The sequence below is a fragment of the Leucopleurus acutus genome (assembly GCF_964270905.1).
Source record: "Leucopleurus acutus genome assembly, chromosome: 3".
NCBI classification, from domain to species: domain Eukaryota; kingdom Metazoa; phylum Chordata; class Mammalia; order Artiodactyla; family Delphinidae; genus Leucopleurus; species Leucopleurus acutus.
In genome coordinates, this window is record NC_139145.1 from 152,865,861 (window position 1) to 152,890,219 (window position 24,359).

Here is a 24,359-nt window from a genome sequence, read left to right on the forward strand (position 1 = left end):
AACAGCTCCAATTTACTAATTACAAACTTTTTTTGTCAGACAATATCATATGAAAAATTTTGAACTGCATGCCATATTTTGAAAAACTGAAAAAGTGTGTGTGTGTATGTGTGTGTGTGTGTGTGTGTGTGTGTGTGTGTGTGTGTGCAAACACTGAGTGAGAGTGATATTCATGTCAGGGGATTACATTTGTCAAAGTCTCAAGGAAAATATTTTTATCAAGAAGGATCCCTGATTTTGGTATTGAATCTCCATGTGAAATTCAATCACCTGATTCTACCACTTTCCAGATGATGATCCTTTACATCCTTCTTCACCACCCACTACCCACTGGCAACTCTCAGCTTCTTCTTCTTTTGGCAAATCAATACACATTTGTTAAATTAAATTTTATATACCAATTTTATTTATTTTCAATTTTATGTTTATTACTTATATAAGATTTATTGTTTAAATAATACATTTTATTATCTTTGAAAATCATTTGGAATCTTGTCTTAGCATGGAAGACATGCTTATTTTTTCTCCATTAAATTTATTGTTCTCCACTTAGTGGCAAAGTTTACATGATTAATTTAAGTCCTTAAGAGAAAATAGAAAATACAGAATATAGTTTTTTTTCTTTATTTCTTTTCTCTTACAGAAATAGGCTAAAAATTTTTACTGCATATATTCGTCAAGATCCTCCAGAGAAAGAACTAATAGAATACATACAGCTATAGATGCATGATAAATTGTTATTGTTATTATATATAACAATAAGTCTCTTTAGATAGATTTATTATAAGGAATTGGGTCACAAGATTGTGAAGGCTGGCAAGTCCCAAGATCTACAGGATAAGTCAGCAAGCTGGAAACCCAGGAGAGCTGAGGGTTTAGTTCCCATCTGTTTCCTCAACCCTGCAACCAAGAGAGCTGACGTAGTTCCAGTTGGAAGACTGGCAGGAAGAGCTAAACTTTCAGTTCAATTCTGGGGGCAAGAAAAAAATAATGTCTCAGTCTGAGAGCTCTCAGGAAGGAAAAATTCTCCTTTATTTGGGGAAGGATCAGCATTTTTTTTTCTAGTTAAGCCTTTAACAGACCACATGAGGCCTGCCCACATTAGGGACAGAAATCTGCTTCTATACCCTAGCCATACACTATCAGAAAGAGAAATTTAAAAAAATCCCATTTAAAATGGTATCAAAAAGAAAAAAATACCTAGGAATAAATCTAACTAATAATCCTGCTAATTTTAAATTCTTATCAAGAGGAAATATTTGCATTTAGAGTTCAAAACAGAAGTGTTTGTGATAACCAACAAGGACCTACTGTATAGCACAGGGATATATACTCAACTTTTTGTAATAACTTATAAGGGAAAAGAATCTGAAAAGGAATATATATATATATATATATATATGAATAACTTTGCTATATACCTGAAATTAACACATTATAAATCAACTATACTTCAAAAAATTATAGAAATAAAAAAAAACAGAAGTACTTGTGATATAAATTTAAGAAAATCATCAGAATGTAGATGGTATTTAAAAATGTGGGTGATACTAGGCAAGATCAGCATTGGCAACAGTAGACACAGAGGAAATTTAGAAGAAGAAGAGCCTTATCTTTCTCACCCAATTTTAATTGGGACCTTTTCTTTGCACATGTAACTTAGATACTTTATTCTCTGCATTATGTACAATATGATACATAACACATACCAGTTAGACAAACTCAACAAATATATATTAATAAATAAATAAATAATATGTCATTATAAAAGGAGTAAAATGGAAAAATAACATCAAAATATGTGTGGTCATGAACTGCAAAAAAAGAAACCATGGTAATTTTCCTAATGTGCCAAAGAATCAGAGTTGAAAAGGAGGTCAGAAATCACCTTTTCCAATTTGTTGGCATTTGGAAAAGAAATGTTGGAATACCCAAAATTAGACAGCTATTTAGTGAAATGTTATTAGGGCACTAGCTCAGATCTCTTGAATCCTAGGCCAATGTTTCTTCTATTCCATTGAGCACAGGACAGACATCTCTAAACATAAAAGTTATTTTAAAAACAGAAAAAAAACCCATTTACATTAAAGTGGGAATAATTAATAATTTATTTGAAGCTTAATAACAATTGTATTTTCTATTTTATGAATATATACTTTTCATATATTTTCTTCATGGAAAAATACTTCTAAAACTCTAATAGTGAAACAAATGTGAAGATTTTTCTGAAGTATTTTAATGCTCAAAAAAGTTCTATGTGTTGACTGCATTCTATACTGTGTTATTCTCTTTTTAATTTTTTTCTACTTTAAATTTAATGTTAAAATAGTTCCTTAATTCTATTTCATAATTTTACTGTCACATGCTACAGAAATATAGAATAAGCATTTTGAAAACTATGACTTTGGCATGAATATGGATGAAAAACTAAATGGAAATTTTTCATAGGAAAGTAGTTGATGTACCAAAAACTATAAATAGAATATAAAGTGCACAGAAATTCAGAAGAATTGAATTTATCTATGTGGGTTTTCAGCTAAATAACAAGATAACGTTAACAAGATCACACATAAAATATTACTAACACATTTAAACATTCCAGATTTCCACCACTGAATATATAAGTAATGATTAAATAAACAGGCAGCATAAGGCTTCTTAATGCCAACATCTGTACAATGTTAAAACTGCTTTAGATGTGAATTTTTGAAGGTGTGTGGAGTCATACTGAAAGAAATACGCTATAAAAGATAGTGTTACATTTATTTGATCTTTGACCTCGTTTAGGGTACTATTTTCCCCTGGAATAATGACACAAATAGATTTATATGTTCTGTTTTATTTCTGGCTTAATTTGTCATTGGTTTCCTATCAATAAAATACAGAATTGGTCAAAACTTAGAAAAAGAAAACATTCAAAAATACTAGCATCTCATTCTATTTTGGTCTTAACAGTATCTCTTAAGAATTTGTCTAGGCCTCTTGACATATACATCTCACAAAAAAGACGGTGCTTACCTAATGCTATCTGCAGAGGTTTCCTCTTATTGTAGAAGTTATTTGATCACTACATTTTAAATATATAAAATAGACTTTAAAAAGGATATTGAATTTTTCATATAATATAGTGAATCCTTAGTGAATTACTGTACTAAATATATAAATTCTATATTCCTTAGTGTGTTAATATTTTTCCATGAACTACTTGCTTTCTAGAAAAATTTGCCATTTTTGTATTTTGTTTTGTTTTGATATTCCAGTAACACTGCTGAGACTAAAAATAACACTAGAGGAAAAATGTAAATCACTTGATTTAGCAAACTGTATAAATACATATTGATGACAACTCATTATCTTTCTTCAGGTATTAATTTTCAGTTCAGCACATATTGCTTGAGCTATTTGTTATGTGTGTACCATAAAGGAATTGAATAAATAAACAGATAAAACTGTCATTTAAATTTTATCTAAATCTCATTATAAAAAAATATCAACTAAATAGAATAAATATGTCATCTAGGAAGGTGGGGAGATTTAAAAGGTGAAAGTATGCATGTTTTAGAAAGTACTGAACAGTCTATAGTACTGAACAAGCTAAATAGTGACTGTATTTATAAATATTTATATGTTTATTCTGTTTTATTCTACAAAATGTATCTATTAATACGTGTTGCACTGTACATTCTCTTCAGATTTTCACACATATTATTGACCCTCAGAAGTTCAGATGTTTGAACTCTTTAAACATCTGATGTTTGAACTCTTTAATTCTACTTGTTTTGGATAATTTGCATAATTTCTATGTGGAAAATATATTTAAGACACTTGTTTGTTCAGTAACACAAATATGTTCATGGACACAGAATTATTAATATAAGCAATTATATAATAGCTATTTAGAACTCTAAAACATTAGAATGAACATTGTTCCTATTGCTAGTTGTCATTTTAAAATTTGCAAATAAAATCATAGGAATGAGAATCATTTGAGATCATTTGAGTGACTTTGGCATGTGCAATGTAGAAGTAGAAAACAAAAATACAAGACAAATGGCAACCTGGAACCTGAGCTTTAGAAGTTAACAGCCATCACTTATCTAAAAAAAAATATCCTGTGACCAATAGTGAAGGTTATAGAGGTCAGTTCAAACAATTATACTTAATTTAAGTTACCTTCCATTTAAAATACATTAAAATTTATCCCAAAAGGCATCCAATATTATTCTGTCAAAATGATTTTACAGAATAAAATCAAAAGTCCAAAAACAGTCAAATTTTCCTGTTGAAATTAGAATATTTCAGTGTAGAGAAGGAGCATCAGACATTTTGAGAGTCTGTAACCCTCTTCAACGATGAGTACTTCCATATTTAGAGAACATTATATCCTTAATTGCTTTACTATGGCTTAAGTCTAATTCATTCAGACAGCATTTTAGTTTTGCTCAAACATTTTTCAAAACTCCTAAATATCTCCAGCATCAGTTACCTTGTTTAAATTTAATCCACATTTTTCCCATACCTTGGCTTTGTTAGATAATAGAAAACTATCCATTTTGTTGCATTTTAATGACTCCTTTTCTACAGTTATTAGCTCTAAGTATCTTGCCTTCTTACTCTCACCAAACAATTTATTCATACCCCACATATCTTCTCATGCAGGGATTTTGCATAGTGCTAAATTTCACTTTAGATACTAGTTATCATAACTGGATTAATGAATCAACCCTCTGAGTTCAAGTATTTGCCTTGACATTTTACCTGACTTTTTCGAAGAATGTAGCTTTCTTCCCTATGACCTGGAATCCTCCTTCTAAATCTGTTCCTATAATTGAATGATTGCTTCCTGATACCAACTCATTTATGCTAGTTTCCTATGAAAATTTTTGCTTTGTTTCATTATGTCTAATGTCAAATTACTCTATATCTGGTTCTTCAAGATACAGACCACCCACCTCTTACTTTTTTCTAGGAATCCAGGTCAGGTGGATCTTTCTTGCCTGACCACTTACTGCCTCAGATTTTGTGCTCTTATATATCATACAAGCCTTGTTCGTGTTATCTTTTTCAGCAAATATCCCCCTCAAGTAGATAGTTCTTGTTTCTAAAAGTCTCAGATTCTTTGATTTTTTTTTTTTTTCCCAGTACGCGGGCCTCTCACTGCTGTGGCCTCTCCCGTTGCGGAGCACGGGCTCCGGACGCGCAGGCTCAGCGGCCATGGCTCACGGGCCCAGCCACTCCGCGGCATGTGGGATCTTCCCAGACCAGGACACGAACCCATGTCCCCTGCATCGGCAGGCGGACTCGCAACCACTGTGCCACCAGGGAAGCCAGGAGATCCTTTGATTTTTGACTTACTGCTCTAAATAAACATGTTCTTAGGTAATCAACTTTGCATAATGTGGAAGCATCACTTAATAATTGATATATTCAATAAGCCGAACAGCAAGTCATCAGGATTGAAGAATATAACAACAAAACAACCAGAACATGTAACTCCACCATTGTGCAACTATCTGTGGGTTAGGACCTTAAAATTTACCTCATTCCTTACTTTCCCATATGTGAATTTATGGCAAAATATTCCTAAGTTCTAAAAAAAAAGTATTTTTTTAATTAGTTTTATAGCATATGTGTACTCCATGACTTCATTCATTAGTCATTTCTCTGTGTCATTTTTTTAATGACACTTTATTATTAGGGATAAAATTTTTGTTCCAGAAATCATTAATATATAAATAGAAACACAGTTTCTATCTTGCTTTTAGACATGATTCATAACTACCAAATATTTGTCCTTCTAATTTTGTATTTATGTCATTATAAATATCAAGGAAATACTTAATAAGGTTAAAAACTATACATATGGATACATATATGAAATATATGTATTTGCAAATTTGAGAGATAATTTGCATAATTCTATGTGGAAATTATATTTAAGACACCTGTTTGTTCAATATGACTGTAACATAAATATCTTCATGGACACAGAAATATAAATGTAAGCAATTATGTAATAGTAATTTAGAACTCTAAAACATTAAAAGGAACATTGTTCCTATTCATATATATGATTTTATATATAAATATATATGAATATATATCATATATATGTGTGTATATATATATATATATATATAAATTTTTAATTCAGACCCTTCTTTAGAAGAAGATCCTGACCATAACTGATATTTGGTAAGGTTTATCACTTAACTTCCACAGTGTTGGTTAAAACTCCATTTCAGTGTCCAGCTTGAGAGTTCCATCTGGAATTCAGCTTGCTTTTCAGAACTCCTCCAGAATGTAGAGCTGTTATTTATTTGAGATTTGCTAATGTCCTCACAGAGTCAATTAAAAAAAAATGCTGTGTTTGTGATTTTTGAATCAGAAAACTGCTAACACTGAAAAATGAAGAACGAATCCTTGCATTCTGGCAAGCTCCTAACAACACTGAACTATTAACACTAAATCATTTTGAACCAAACTTACTTTCCTAAGATTTGATCTCTTTCCTGAAATGATGAGGTTTGTCAAAAAAAAGGCAGGTGCGTTTTTAAAGAAGGAAAGTAGATGTGAATTTTTTAAATGACCACAAGAATTTTAAGATGACTCAATACATAAAAGTAGTAAATGGTTTTGCTTGCTAGAGTTAGCTTCACTGTTGTAATCTTTTGATTTCTATATTGAAATTCTGATACAGCTGAAATTAGTCTCTATTATGATGTTTTTTGCATCTGGGATGTTCTATTTTGTGCATTAAATAGAAAGCAATGTGAAGTTGTGTACTTAGTATAAGCAGACACATCCCAATTCCTCAATAAAAAAATATTGACTAAAATAATCTGAAGAAACTTCTTTATTACGTACGTATGTATATATGTGTGTAAAGGTAACTTTAAACACCATTTTATCAATGCTGTGATACCATTTTCAGAGCCTTATGTTCTGACTAGTCACAGAACAGCAGCCGCGGACCTCAATCAGTTGAATTACAAATCCATTAAATAACTTAATTTTGTGTATCCAACTGTAAGATGTATTTACCACTACACCGACAAGAACTATAGCTAATAAATGCATCCTGTAATACAATTCATCTACTAGTAAGTGTGTTCCCTCTGTTGAATGATCTGTCTAACAATCTGACACTGTTTATGGGCAAAAACTGATAACATATCATAGAGCTTGAAAGAAAACCAAGGCTAACTAAGGTAAATGACTAATATCATCATTCGTTTAAAAAAAAAGGCAAAATTCAAATTAAAAAAAAGTTAATTACCACATTAAATTCAGGTATACCTTGTTTTATTGGACTTTGTTTTATTGCACTTCACATATATTACATTTTTTACAAATTGAGTGTTTGTGGCAACCCTGCATTGAGCAAGACTATTGGCCCCGATTTTCCCAAAGCTTTTGCTCTTTTGTGTCTCTGTGTCACATTTTGGTAATTCTCACAATATTTCAAACTTTTTCATTATTATGTTATCTGTTATGGTGATCTGTGATCAGAGATCTTTGATGGAACTATTGCAAAAAGATTACAGGTCACTGAAGGCTCAGATGATGGTTAACATTTTTAAACAATATTTTTTAATTAAAGTATGTACATTGTGATTTTAGACATAGTGCTATTGCACACTTAATAGACTACAGCAGAGTGTAAACATGACTTTTTTTGGGCCATGCTGCGTGGTGCGGCATGTGGGATCTTAGTTCCCCCACCGGGGATCGGTCCCACGCTCCCTGCATTGGAAGCACAGAATCTTAACCACTGGATCACCAGAGAAATCCCCTGAACATAACTTTTATATGCACCGGGAAACTAAAAAAAATTGTGTGACTCACTCTATTGCGATATTTGTTTTATTGTGGTGCTCTGGAAAAAAGCCCTGCAATATCTCCGAGGTGTGCATTTATTCTGATCAATCTAGTATTAAAAACCTATGTTGAATCATTTAAAATCTATGTCTGTTTTAAAATTGGCTAGGTCACAAAAGAGGAAGAGGTGGCCGGCCATTAACTTTAAATCAGGCTTACTCAAATTCCTTATGTCTTGGAGATTGGGACATATTAGAAATGTTGTATTTGCCAAAGGATACTTTCCTAAATATACTATACTATAACATATAGTATATGTTTCCATAACATACACTATAATTTGTACTAAAAGCTTCCAGTTGATTATCTTTTCTTTTTTAAAACATTACATAGAAAATGAATTTTTCAATGATAGAACAAATCTGAATGTTCAATAGTTCATAACAGAAAGAAAATCATTCATTCACTCATCCATTTATTCACTGAAAAATATTCATTGAGACATCAGTGTGTGCCAGGGATTTGTAGGAGAGTCATTGTTGAAAGAATCCATGTGAATACCTCAGATGATTTTAAGAAAGTGTCTTTAAAAATGACTATGAAAGCTCATTCATTCAACAGAATAAAAAAGTTATGCAAAGGAAATTTAAACTTTAAGAGTGTATTTTTTCACAGGTATACACAACTCAAGTGGAAATAATATATATAGATGAAAACCCCGCTTAATTTTCGTCAGTAATTTTCATCAATAATTTTATATGATGAATGAGTCTTATGCATGAGTTAATTTACTTGTCTGTTTTTCCAATATGCCTGTACTAGAATTTCAGCAATTATCATCAATTTTTACCTCAAAACCTGTAAAAATATAATTTAGTTTAATTTACTTTGGCATTGTAATTGCTGACTGGGAAGCAAAATAAACAGACTGCAGCTAATGCACACATCTTCTACACTAGAAAGCAGCATATGATGATTAATTATTAGAAAAACCTTACAATAAAATGAGCTGTAACCAAAGAGATGATGGAAAATTGATCAGTATAAAGTTTAGGAACAAATCCAAAATAAGCATACAATGCCAGAAGACAAATGGGAAGATATGAATGCTATAGTATAAATATCTAGTTAATGACACTAAATGATTAAGTTGGAACTGCTAAAGAAAAAATAAAACACGAGCACTGAAATATTTAGTGGTCTTTCAAATAATTTGTTTAAATAATCAACTTGCATTTTCTATATATTTATAAAAATATGTTTATATATGTATATACACATACATGTATATACATTAAAACTGTATGTGTGTGATAATGACAACTGATATTATGTTATGAAAATTTTATCTGCTAATCTTTTTAAAATATGCTTTTCCTTCTGTATGATACATCTTCCTAGAATGTGATTGAGAACAGTAAATGAATGTTTACATAATATTTATATATTATATTATATATTCATATTTATATAACATTCTCTGAGCACTGTGTTAGGGAGATATCACATGTAGAGTTTTGTACATTTGCAAATGACACTAGGAATAGAAGACTAAAAGTATTAAGTTGTCTATATAAAATAGTGTTTGGCCTGGACTTAAATTTGAAATCAAAATATGAATGCAACTATTGCTTTAGCAATAAAAACATAAGTGGAATTCTAAGAAAGAAGAAGCTAAGTTTATTAAGCACCCACTAAGGTTTGAAAGTATTACATAGTTTTACTTTCAAAACCACTTTTTTAGGGAGCTTAATACTATATTTTTATTATATAATAAAAGAAAGCTGAGCCTTAAAAAAGTTAAATGACTTCCTGAATATGAGGTAGTAACTAACACAACCATAAAAAAAGAAAGATATTATTGAATTCCAGTTCAACAAATCAGTATTCTTTTTTTTTTATTTTTTTTCTGGCTGTGTTGGGTCTTCGTCTCTGTGCGAGGGCTTTCTCCAGTTTCGGCGAGTGGGGGGCCACTCTTCATCACGGTGCACGGGCCTCTCACTGTCACGGCCTCTTCCGTTCTGGAGCACAGGCTCCAGACGCGCAGGCTCAGTAGCTGTGGCTCATGGGCTTAGTTGCTCCGCGGCATGTGGGATCTTCCCAGACCAGGGCTCGAACCCATGTTCCCTGCATTGACAGGCAGATTCCCAACCACTGCACCACCAGGGAAGCCCCTCTTTTTTTAAATTGATGTGTAGTTGACATATACACTTATATTAGTTTCAGGTACAAACATAATTTTGCAATTTTTGTATATATTTCAAAATTATTACCATAATAAGTCTAGTTAACATCCATTACCATTTATAGCTACAATTTTTTTTCTTGTCATGAGAACTTTTAAGATCTACTCTCTTAGCCTCTTTTAAATATGCAATGCAGTATTATTAATTATAGTCAGCATGTTGTACATTATATCCTCATGACATTTATTTTATAACTGGAAGTTTGTACCTTTTGGTTCCCTTCACCTATGCTTTCTGTGTTTAGCAGGATTGTTGTTCTGACTTCATGCTCTCTATCAAAGTTCTGTCTGTTTTCTGCACTTCATTTCTACTATCTATTGAAGTGCATTGGGAAGCAGAACAATTGAGAAATAAAAATGCAAAAACGGTTGAAGTTGTGAACCCTGTCAGCATCCATGTTCTATTACTCCTTGAAAAATTGGGCTTATTTATATAGCACTACCTCTCTGAGCTCTTTTCCTATGTCCTCCAATGGAAACATGATGCAGAAAATATCCTATGAATAATTCTGTTTACAAAAAGTCTGCATCTACTCTTTCTTTATCTAAATTATGCATTGCCAGTGATTTTTACTCCATTGCCAATGATCTGTTTAGTACAACCTAATCAGAGAAGACCAAGATAACTCATATGACAATACATGTATATCTTTAAACTTTGATCCTAGTTGGAAAATAGATTTTCTCCCTGATGCTCTAATAATCATTTTTAAAGACTTTGATTTTAATCTTTATATAAGGTATTATAATTAAGTTTTGTGTGTACTTTTAGCATGTACACTTACATTTTATATATACAATTTAGGAATTTATGGAACTGTACCTAATTCTATTATTTAGTGCATTCTGTAGGTAATAAATAAACTAGTGTACTTTATTGATCACTTAATTAATATTCACAGACATGACTTTTGTAGTGAATTTGTTCCACATATGCTTATTTGTAAACAATTGACAGTGTTAAACCATATAAAATGTTATAATTAAAAATACAAATAACACAATTTTATTTAAAATAGTACTGAATTCATAGTTATCTTTAGTTATTATGTACTTTCCCAATACTTGCATACAAACAGGACTATACAGTAGAAGATTTTATATTAAAATAGAATCCTTATTTTAGGTGACGTTAAGCACCTCTAACATAGCAGTTATTGCTCAATATTAAATTAACAGTGGAGACAAAGGATTAACTAAAATATAGCCTTAGGAAAGGATGTCAGGAAGTTACTTCATCTCAGAATTGTACATCCTAAGGAATGATTCCATTTGCTCTTTTACACTTTGACATTCATATCCACTACCACATAGCTCATCTAATTAGATAATGCTAGATAAATACTGAGAGATTAGCACTTTCAACCAGTGCCATATATTTTCTAATCCATGAAGAACTACTTATTATATTATTAAATGACATAGCTTTCCTTTATTTCAGTAGGCTTTTATATTTTGCTGCCATTCCAGATAGTTTTGCTGGATTATATTTTAGGTTTACTGCTTCTCCATAATCCATAATGATACAGGTAAATCTCATCAAATATCAAAGCCACATAGACAGCCATCTGTGAAGACACACTATAAATAAATAACCCTATTCAAGTCACTTTCACCTTTTTGTGTCAAAGCAGACTAACACTTTCTTGCCCATGTTTCTAGGGTTTATGTTAGGTTAGGGACTGTTTTCATGTATTTAAACTCTGCAATAATTTATGCATTGCCAATTTGTCTCAAAGATTGGAATTTTCACATATAAGATTTTTAAGTTTTATTTATAATTTTTTCACTATGTGCAGTAATGACAGGAAAGCAAGTTATCTTGTGAATAGAATATTTTAAAGCAGGGGTCCCCAAACCCCAGGCTGCAGACTAGTACTTGTCTGCTGACTAGTACTGGTCTGCAGCCTGTTAGGAATGGGGCTGCACTCACGAGGTGAGTGGCGGGTGAGTGAGTGAAACTTCATCTGCCACTCCCCATCGCTCACATTACTGCCTGAACAATCTGCCCCCAACTCCATCCTGGCCGTGGAAAATTGTCTTCCACGAAACTGGTCCCTGGTGCCAAAAAGGTCAGGGACCACTGTTTTAAAGAGTTTGTTCAGAGTTTTTGTCTAAGAAAGGGAGACATAGGAGTAATGCAGGGTAAAAATGATCACTACGTATAATTTGAGTTCAATATGGAGAAGAGAAAAAAATGCAGTAGAAGCAGTATTTCAACAGACAAGAGCTGATGAAAAAAATCAACCCAAGGATTCAAGAAATTCTGCAAGGACCAGACTAGGAAAATATATAGCACACCACACCTGGATACATTATAATAGAATAAATGAAAACCTAAAGCAGAAAGAAACATATAAAAAGTGGTCAGAAGAGCAAAAACTAGACACCTTATATTATCTTCAAAGCAACAGTACTAAGTGTGAAAGCTGGCTTCTGAACAGACATGATGAAAAGCAGAAGACAAAGAAAGGGCATTTTTAAACGGCTAAAAATAATGTCAACAAGAAATTCTACTCCCAAACTTCCCCCGCAAATTCCTTTGAAAATGAAGTAAAAATAAAAGATCCATTCAGATGAATAAAAAATGGACAGTGTTTATTACTGCATTCAGAGAAATTTTAATCATCTTTCTAGTAGGAAAAACATCTGAGACAGAAGTAGAGAAATACTGTATAAAATAAAAAGTAACACAAAATATGAAAATATAGATAAGTGAAAAATGAAAATGGACGCCATTGAAAAAATAAAATAATGCAGAGTTAAAATTTGGGAAAACAATAATACCAAAGACAATAATGAGGTAAATAAAATCCAAGTGAACTAAGGCTCTAGCATTATGAATAATAAGATATAATTATTCTGCCAAAATGTAATAAGTTAAATTATTCATCTTGTAATATCTAGGCATCCCCCCTAAAATTATTTTACAAATAAGAAATTACAGGTTAATAGAAAATAAAATAATAGGGAAGGGTTGATGAATCTAAAGGAAAAAAAAGAACAGAATATTCAATACAAAATGACTGATGATTCATAAAACAAATACTAGTGTCATAGTAGATATAAACTAAAGTATGTAAGTAATTATACAAAGTATGATAGAATAAATATTCAAGTAAAGAACTAAAATGATCAGCTAAAATACGAAAACCCTTGTATTTGCTTCACACAAGAGACACATGAAAGAGAAGTTGCAATGAAATGATGAAAAAGAACTACACTGTCTAAACTGTAATCAAAGAGAGCTGGTGTAAATATGTTGATATTTGACATAGTAGATTTTAGTGTTAAAAATATCATACCATATTAACTGAGACAGCATGTAATTCAATTCAGCAGAAGTACTTCACAATTTTAAATATGGATACATACAACAACTTACCTTCAAATATTTTAAACTGACAGAGTTAAAGTATATAGAGAGAAATCCACTGTCTTTAAGAAATACTCTTTAAAATAACACATGGGCCAAAGAATATATCAAAATGGAAACTAGAAAATATTGTTATGTGAATGAAAATAAAAGTATATCATATCAAATGTACTTAAAGCAATGCTTAAAAGTAGGTTTACTGATTTAAGGGTATATATTTGTATTAGTTTGGACTGCCATTACAAATCACCATAGACTGGTGAATTAAACAACAGTAATTTACTTCGCACAGTCTGGAAGCTGGGAAGCCCAATATCAAGATGTTGATTCCCCGTGAGAGCTCCCTTCATGAATTGTGCAAGGCTGCCTTTTTGCTGGTTCTTCACATGATGTAAAGAAAGAGGAAGCATGCTCTCTGGTTTCTCTTATAAGGGCACCAGTCTCATCATGATGTATGTACATTCATGATCTTATCTAAACCTAATCACCTCCAAAGGTGCCATTCCAAATACCATAACTTGGGCCTAGGGCTTCAACATATGAATTGTGATGGTAGACAACCAGCCATAGCAATATTAAAATAGAGGAAATTCTAAAAATTAGTGAAATAGGCTTCTATTGCATGAGGCTAGAAAAAGCACAGCAAGTCAAGGTCAAATTTTAGAAGGAAATGAATAAAGAGCAAAAATCAGTAAAGAGCAAATATCAATAAAATAGGAAAATAGTACAATAAAGAATAATTTTAAAATAGAAATTTAGTTTATCTTAAAAGCTGATGAAATAATGCAAGACAGGCTGGTCAGAAAAAAAGGACAGAAATTAGAGTTACTTATATAAGCATGTAAAAGCTATCACGAGTAATAGTTACAATGGTAACAAAGATAAGTTGTTAAATTATGCAAAATTTTACAGTGATAAATTTGGCACTTTAGATAAAATGGTCAGACAGATTCCTAGAAAAATAGAATTTAACAGTGATATAAAAAAGAAAAAAATCCCTGTGTATTCCAATACCTATTAATTAAGAGTTTTTTGAGGAAAATTCCTGGCTCAAAAGAATTTACTCATTTAAATTTGCAGATGTTCTAAGCATTCTTCCAGGAATTTTTCTGAGGACAAATGTTGATTTGGCATCCAGACTCAGAGAGAAATTGAAAAGAGACAAAGGAGACTGAAAAAAGAAGCAGATCACTCCAGATTAGTAGGTGGCAGTTTTAATTGGCAAGGGGACTTACATAGGAGGTTTTTCTTGGGCAGCCACAAGATGAGTTGATCTCTGCACCCACACACCAGCATCTTAAATGCTTATATAGAGGACTTAACTAGTTTCAGTCACAATTACAGTCTAGATGGTCTCAACAACACATTATTCTCTCAAGGCTACATCCTTGAAATGTCTCTGGCTATGGCAATGGTGGGTGAACCATTCATTCCAAGGACAGTGGTAGGGGTGGGGAGCCTCTGATTGCCTGGATCTAGTTCACAAGTCAACCAGTGGTCACATCCTATCCACAACATCCTCTAATAACAAAATATACTTTTTCTATTTTCTGTATTCAAGGAAACAGGAAAATGAAACACATCTTACTTCACTCCATGAAGTGATCAAAACTTTCATACCAAAACCTAAGAAGTACATTTAAGAATGGAACATACAAAAATATATCTAATAAAGACACGTGAAAAATGTTAAACAAAATATTAATAAATAATCATATATGAAAAATCTGTGTGTCTCCATCACCCTGCCATGAAGACTGTACTACAGGGACCTGTTATAGCCTCAGGGGCCACGCCTGACACCCTGGACACTCACTGGATGTAGCTGTGTGGCTGTCAGGGTCTTGGTGCTCTGGCCAGGTGTCAGGCTTGACTTTCCGAGTTGGGAGACTGAGTCCAGGACATTGGACCAACAGAGACCTCCCAGTGCCACGTAATATTAATTGGTGAGAGCTCTCCCGGAAATCTCTGTCTCAACACTAAGACTCAGTTCCACCCAACGACAAGCAAGCTCCAGTGCTGGACACCCCATGCCAAACAACTAGCAAAACAAGAACACAACCCCATGTATTAGCAGACAGGCTGCCTAAAAATCATATTAAGTTCACAGATACCCCAAAACAACAACTGGATGCAGCCCTGCACACCAGAAAGACAAGATCCAGCCAAATTCACAAGAACACAAGCACCAGTCCCCTCCACCAGGAAGCTTACACAACCCACTGAACCAACCTAACTCACTGGGAGCAGACACCAGAAACAACAGGAAATATGAACCTGCAGCCGGCAAAAAAGAGATGCCAAACACAGTAAGTTAAACAAAATCAGAAGACAGAGAAATATGCAGCAGATGAAGGAGCAAGGTAAAAAGCCACCACCAAAGAAATGAAGAGGAAATAGGCAGTATACCTGAAAAATATTTCAGAATAATGATAGCAAAAATGATCCAAAATCTTGGAACTAGAATGGAGAAAATACAAGAAATGTTTAACAAGGACATAGGAGAACTAAAGAATAAACAAACAAGGATAAACACACAATAAATGAAATTAAAAATTTTCTGGAAGGAATCAATAGCAGAATAACTCATGCAGAAGAATGGATAAGTGACCTGGAATATAAAATAGTGGAAATAACTACTGCAGAGTAGAATAAAGAATAAAGAATGAAAACAATTGAGGACAGCTTCAGACACCTCTGTGACAATATTAAACACACCAACATTCGAATTATAAGGGGTCCCAGAAGAAGAAGACAAAAAGAGAGGATCTGAGAAAATATTTGAAGAGATTATAGTTGAAAACTTCCCTAACATGGGAAAGTAAATAGTCAATCAAGCCCAGGAAGTGCAGAGTCCCATACAGGATAAATCCAAGGAGAAACACACCAAGACACAGATTACTCAAACTGTCAAAAATTAAATACAAAGAAAAAATATTAAAGGAAGCAACTAAAAAGCAACAAATAACATACAAGGGAATCCCTATGAGGTTAACAGCTGATCTTTCAGCAGAAACTCTGCAGGCCAGAAAGGAGTGGCAGGACATATTTAAAGTGATGAAAGGGAAAAACCTACAACCAAGATTATGCTACCCAGCAAAGATCTCGTTCAGATTTGATGGAGAAATTAAAACCTTTATAGACAAGCAAAAGTTGAGAGAATTCAGCACCACCAAACCACCTTTACAACAAATGCTAAAGGAACTTCTCTAGGCAGGAAACACAAGAGAAGGAAAAGACCTACAAAAAACAAGCCCAAAACAAATAAGGAAATGATTAAGAACATACAAATTGATAACTACCTTAACTGGAAATGGATTAAATGCTCCAACCAAAAGACATAAATTGCTGAATGGATACAAAAACAAGACCCATATATATGCTGTCTACAAGAGACTCACTTCAGACCTAGGGAAAAATACAGACTGCAAGTGAGGGGATGGAAAAAGATATTCCATGCAAATGGAAATCAAAAGAAAGCTGGAGTAGCAATTCTCATATCAGACAAAATAGACTTTAAAATAAAGACTATTACAAGAGACAAAGAAGGTTACTACATAATGATCAAGGGATCAATCCAAGAAGAAGATAACAACAATTGTAAATATTTATGACCCAACATAAGAGTACCTCAATACATAAGGCAAATGCTAACAGCCATAAAAGGGAAAATCAACAGTAACACAATAATAGTAGGGAACTTTAACAACTCACTTTAACCAAAGCACAGATCATCCAAAATGAAAATAAATAAGGAAACATAAGCTTTAAATGACACATTAAACAAGACAGACTTAATGCCAAAACAACACAATACACTTTCTTCTCAAGTTCACATGGAACATTCTCCAGGATAAATCACATCTTGGGTCACAAATAAAGCCTTGGTAAATTTAAGAAAATTGAAATTGAATCAAGTAGCTTCTCCACAATGCTATGAGGTTAGATATCAATTAGAGGAAAAAACTGTAAAAAATACAAACACATGGAGTCTAAACAATATGCTACTAACTAATTAAGAGATCACTGAAGAAATCAAAAAAGAAGTAAGAAAATACTTATAAATAAATGACAATAAAACACGACAACACAAAACCTATGGGATGCAGCAAAAGCAGTTCTAGGAGGGAAGTTTAAAATACAATCCTAACTTAAGAAGCAAGAAAAATCTCAAATAAACACCATAACGTTACAACTAAAGCAATTAGAGAAAGAAGAACAAAAAAATCCCAAAGTTAACAGAAGGAAAGAAATCATAACACTCAGATCAGAAATAAATGAAAAAAGAAATGAAACAATAACATAGTTCACTAAAGTCAAAAACTTGTTCTTTGAGAAGATAAACAAAATTGATAAACCATTAGCCAGACTCTTCAAGAAAAAAAGGGAGAAGTCTCAAATCATCAGAATTAGAAATGAAAAGGGAGAAGTAACAACTGACACTGCAGAAATACAAAGGATCATGAGAGATCACTACAAGCAACTATAGCCAATAAAATGGACAACCTAGAAGAAATGGACAAATTCTTAGAAAAGCACAACCTTCCAAGACTGAACCAGGAAGAAATAGAAAATATGAGCAGGCCAAACACAAGCACTGAAATTGAAACTGTGATTAAAAATCTTCCAACAAACAAAAAGTCCAGGACCAGATGGCTTCACAGGTGAATTCTATCAAACATTTAGAGAAGAGCTAACACCTATCCTTCTCAAACTCTTCCAAAATATAGCAGAGAAAGGAACACTCCCAAACTCATTCTAAGAGGCCACCATCACACCGATACTAAAACCAGACAATGATGTTACAAAAAAAGAAAACTACAGGCCAATATCACGGATGAACATACACGCGAAAATGCTCCACAAAATTCTAACAAACAGAATCCAGCAGTACATTAAAAGAATCATACACCATGATCAAGTGGGGTTTTACCCAGGAATACAAGGATTCTTCAATATATGCAAATCAATCAATGTGATACACCATATTAACAAACTGAAGGATAAAAACCATACGAGAATCTCAATAGATGAAGAAAAAATTTCAAAAAATTCAACACCCATTTATGATAAAAACCTCCAGAAAGTGGGCATAGAGGGAACCTGCCTCAACATAATAAAGGCCATATATGACACACCCACAGCCAACATCGTTCTCATTGGTGAAAAACTGAAATGATTTCCACTAAGATCAGAAACAAGACAAAGTTGCTCACTCTAACCACTATTATTCTTCACAGTTTTGGAAGTTTTAGCCACAGCAATCAGAGAAGAAAAAGAAATAAAAGGAATTCAAATTGGAAAAGAAGAAGTAAAGCTGTCACTGTTTGTAGAGACATGATACTATACATAGAGAATCCTAAAGATGCTACCAGAAAACTACTAGAGCTAATCAATGAATTTGGTAAAGTGGCAGCATACAAAATTAATGTACAGAAATCTCTTGCATTCCTATACACTAATGATGAAAAATATGAAAGAGAAATTAAGGAAACATTCCCATTTACCATTGTAACAAAAAGAATAAAATATCTAGGAATAAACCTACCTAAGGAGACAAAATATCTGTATGCAGAAAACTCTGAGACACTGATGAAAGAAATTAAAGATGATACAAACAGATGGAGAGATATATCATGTTCTTGGATTGGAAGAACCAACATTGTGAAAATGACTCTACTACCCAAAGCAATCTACAGATTCAATGCAATCCCTGTCAAGCTACTAATGGCATTTTTCACAGAACTGGAACAAAATTTTTCACAATTTGTATGGAAACACCAAAGACCCTGAATAGCCAAAGCAATCTTGAGAAAGAAAAACGGAGCTGAAGGAATCATGTTCCCTGACTTCAGACTGTACTACAAAGCTACAATAATCAAGACAGTATGGTACTGGCACAAACACAGAAATATAGATCAATGGTAAAGGATAGAAAACCGAGAGATAAACCCACACACATATGGTCACCTTATCTTTGATAAAAGAGGCAAGAATACAAAATGGAGAAAAGACAACCTCTTCAATACGTGGTGCTGGGAAAACTGGACAGCTACATGTAAAAGAATGAAATTAGAACACTCCTTAATACCATACACAAAAATAAACGTGAAATGGATTAAAGACCTAAATGTAAGATCAGACACTATAAAACTCTTAGAGAAAAACATAGGAAAAACACACTTTGACATAAACCACAGCAAAATCTTTTTTGACCCACCTCCTGGAGTAATGAAAATAAAATAAAAAATAAACAAATGGGACCTTATAAACTTAAAAGTTTTTGCACAGCAAAAGAAACCATAAACAAGATGAAAAGACAACCCTCAGAATGGGAGAAAATATTTACAAATAAAGCAACTGATAAAGGATTAATCTCTAAAATATACAGGCAGCTCATGCAGCTCAATATCAAAAAAACAAAAAACCCAATCAAAACATGGTGGAAAACCTAAATATACGTTTCTCCAAATAAGACATACACATCTCAAGGGGCACATGAAAAGGTCCTCAAAATCCCTAATTATTAGAGAAATGCAAATCAAAACTCCATGAGGTATCACCTCACACCAATCAGAATGGCCATCATGAAAACATCTACAAACAATAAATGCTGGAAAGGGTGTGGAGAAAAGGGAACCCTCTTGCACCATTCATGGGGATGTAAACTGATACAGCCACTATAGAGAACAGTATGGAGGTTCCTTAAAAAACTAAAAATAGAACTACTATATGACCCAGCAATCCTACTACTGGGCACATACTCTGCGAAAACCATAATTTAAAAAGACAGGTGCACCCCAATGTTCACTGCAGCACTATTTACAATAGCCAGGACATGGAAGCAACTTAAATGTCCATCAACAGATGAATGGATAAAGAAGATGTGGCACATATATACAATGGAATATTACACAGCCATTAAAACGATTGAAATTGGGTCATTTGTAGAGACTTGGATGGACATAAAGAGTATCATACAGAGTGAAGTATGTCAGAAAGAGAAAAACAAATATCGTATATTAACACATATATGTGGAATCTAGAAAAATGTTACAGATGAACGCATTTGCAGGGCAGGAATAGAGACGTATACCTAGAGTATGAATGTGTGGACATTGAGGGTGTGAAGAGGGGTGGGATGACTTGGGAGACTGGGATTGACATATATACACTACCATGTGTAAAACAGATAGCTAGTGGGAACCTGCTGTATAGCACAGGGAGATCAGCTTGGTGCTGTATGGTAACCTAGATGGGTGGGATGGGGGTCGGGGGTGAGAGGGAGGTCCAAGAGGGAGGGAATATGTGTATACATATAGCCGATTCACTTCATTATACAGCAGAAACTAACACAACATTGTAAAGCAACTATACCCCAATTAAAAATAATATGTAAAAAACCCCAAACATCACAAGTCTACAACTGTACCACCCAGAACAAACCCCATCTTGTCTAATCTTAGAAGCTAGGTAGGGTTGGGCCTGGTTAGTATTTGGATAGAAGATTGTCTGGGAATACCATGTGCTGTAGGCTTTAAAAATAAAATCATAACTATTGTTTGATAGAGCAGACATACTTGATAGAAACAGTGACTTCCTCCATTTTCTACATTATAAATCTCCATTCAGTCTTTAAAATTCAGTACTAACGTCTCTGTCCTTAAAGTGACCACATTTTCTTACTTCACTGGCTCCAAAAACACTTTATAAGTAAATATAAATAATTTTTTTACCTCCTGTTGTAATTAACTGCTTATGAATTTTCATTATATATCTTTTTCCCCAGTATAGTACAAAGAAGATGGGATATAATAAATCCAGATGAATATAACTTTTTATAGGCTTACATTTCTTTATAAAAATAACTTTGAGAGAATATGTGAAATAAAAATAATTCAACTGTGGTGAATTTATAAAAATATATGTGTGCATGTGTTTACTGAGCAATATAATTAGGAATGTTGTTAAATACTGGATATTTTTGAAAATAACTATAACTAAACTAACCCAATTGAATATCTTCTTCCAGAAATTAAAAAAAAACTATAAAATAGAATTAGAGACAACTAAACCAAAATCAAGTCTATATAATCTATATTTACCTTTGTATACATTCCCACTTAATTATTTATTAACTGCCTGTGTACAAATAATATATTTTAACTATATATAGATATAGATATAGATATAAACAGATACACACACCCTTATATACATATATAAATAGCATGTGTATGTGTGTGTGTAATAAAGACACAAATATTGTGTTCCTGTGTAGTTGGACTCTCCCGCCTCTGGTCAAAATTCTTTCCTTATTTCTCAGATGGATAATATCTACAATTGATTAATGCTGACTGTATAATGCTTATCAAATTCTCCCAGTAAGACACGTGTCTTCACTCATTAATAGTTATATTGGGAAGTATAAGTATTCCCTTTTTCTTCTGAGAATTCCGATGGTTATTAAGCTGAGTGGGCCATTACATGAGTCTTGGCCATTTTTGTCCTTTATGATTTTTCACTTTATTACTCTTTCAAAGTTTGATTTTGTGTAAATGGATATTAAAAAAATAACCTTATGTATACACATTTAAAATGGGAGAATGGGAAATTTTGACAGCTGACATAAACCACTGAGACTGCATTTAAATAACCACAAAAATCCTGACTCTTTAATAGGTGGTTAGTCATTCCTGCAAATATGATTTCTTATTTTGATTTGGTACAGCAGTCCTTCCCACAAAAGCCTACATTTCAGAACTTCTGATGGATTTGGCAGATCATAGAGAATTGTATTATATGAATGGAGGAATGTAGTAAATATAGATTATATTTCATTTATTATTTTGTATAAGTAATTTTAAATAGGTGTGTATCTTTTATAGAACATGATTACATTATCAATATATGTAGTTAAATCATAATGCCTTATGAATTATTCAATAATAGAAATTGTATAATAGTTTTCAACAGCCAAAAAGAATTTCCCTGTGGTTACTTAAATCAAAACGGATGGAATACATTTCCTTCAAACTTCCTGAATTATTTCATTCTAGGTTAAGAACCAGGATGATGAAGTTTATCCCCAAAGGTACTCAGTGGAAAAGCTATAAGCCATGGAAAATGGGGCTTAAATTCAAAGTGCCATCTCAGAAAGCATAATAAAAATAGATTTTCAGTCTGCCCCAAACACAAATAGTAATGCCATAAAACATGAAATATTGGGAGTATGGTATTGCCATCTTTAATTTTTATAGTGGAGTTTTTCTCAGATTTTCCTCTATGCTAGAAAATAACCTTATATCCTGTGGAAGTCATCCACTTCTTTTAGCAGACCTAGAAACTTGCATGAAATTTCAAAATGTGTGAACGAAAATATGTGGTGATGTTGAAGATTGGAAAACCTTGCTACAAATTATATTACCAAAGCATTTTTAATGGCAAATAATTAGAAATCATCCTTTCCATGTAACATTCATCTGTAGGCCACACTCCCTTATGTAACCAAATTAAATTGTCTGTTAATTCCTTATGAGAGGCATCTCCCTTGTCTCACTGTTTCACTGACACCTATTTTTATAACATATGTCATGGTGCTGTATAATTTTTCTATTAACAAATATCAATAAATATCCATACTGAAAAACTCCCAAAAAGCAATAGTGGAGAGTTTCCAAGGTTTCATTCTATGATAATCACACATGTCAATAGTAACAGCAGCTCTGACACTATTTACTACAACTAAGTTTGTAATAGAACTTATACTTAAGTTTTATTATATAAAATACGCAAGGGTAAAAGGTGGGAGACCCTAAATCACTGGGAAAACCATTTTCAATATTTCCAACATGAAGGCTAGTTACTATATGCCAGATATAAGCCCTTGTAAAACACCTCAGGAATTTAAATCTAGCAGGGATTATAAATGATATAAATGGGAAATACGTGTTAATGGATAATGTAACATAAAACCCTACCCTAGTTTTGGATGGGAAATCTGACAGTCCAAACTGAGGAATCAGTTCTTAAGAATGAGTAAGAATTAGACCAGAAAAAAAATTAAAAAGCAGTGGAACTTAATAGAGATACTGAGAAGAATGTGAGAAAAGTCACATAGGAAATAGAAGTAGGAAGTTGCAGAGACAAAAATGTTTATGTGACTGACCTGTGAGAAATGTATAGAATAGTATTATATGAATGGCCCACAGAGGTAAGCAAGGCATGATTGGCAAAGTTAAGAATTTTTATCTTAACCCTATAGTAATTTGGAGTCAATTATAAGTATTTAAAACAGAGAGTGTGACTAGATAACGTACTCATTTTGTTAAGATTACTTTGATTTTAACAGGAAGCAAACAGGTTTGAATAGAACAAGAGTTAACTTGGAAAAACTACTGCTGTATAGATGGGAGGTGATTATAGGTTGAATGACCAAGGCAACAGGGCAAATGTAGATGTGGATTACATACATGAATTACATTAATTAAGACTTAGTCATGATTTACATATGAATGTTGAAGAAAGTAGGTTTTTAGGTAGACAGGTTTCTGAGAAAGGGCTGTCTTGAGATAAAATTTGGGAATGATTTGTATTTCATTGAAGTTGAAAGTGGTATAGTGATTATAATAGCATAGGGAGAAAGTAGAGTGAGAGGACTGGAAGGACAGGGTGGCAGTTAGGAACCTGCAAAGCTGACAGAGGCAGAGAAGAAAGGGCATGAGGAAGAAGAATTAGGTCTAAATTTCAGCTTCTCTGTATGTACCTGATTCATGAAAGGAAATGAGACCCTATGAAAGATGTATGTTCTCAAACTGCAATATAAAACAAAATCCAGCTATACCATATTCAAGTGATATAGATAAGTGTGTGATAGGGAACATAAATAACCATAAAAGGAATGATACATTACACATG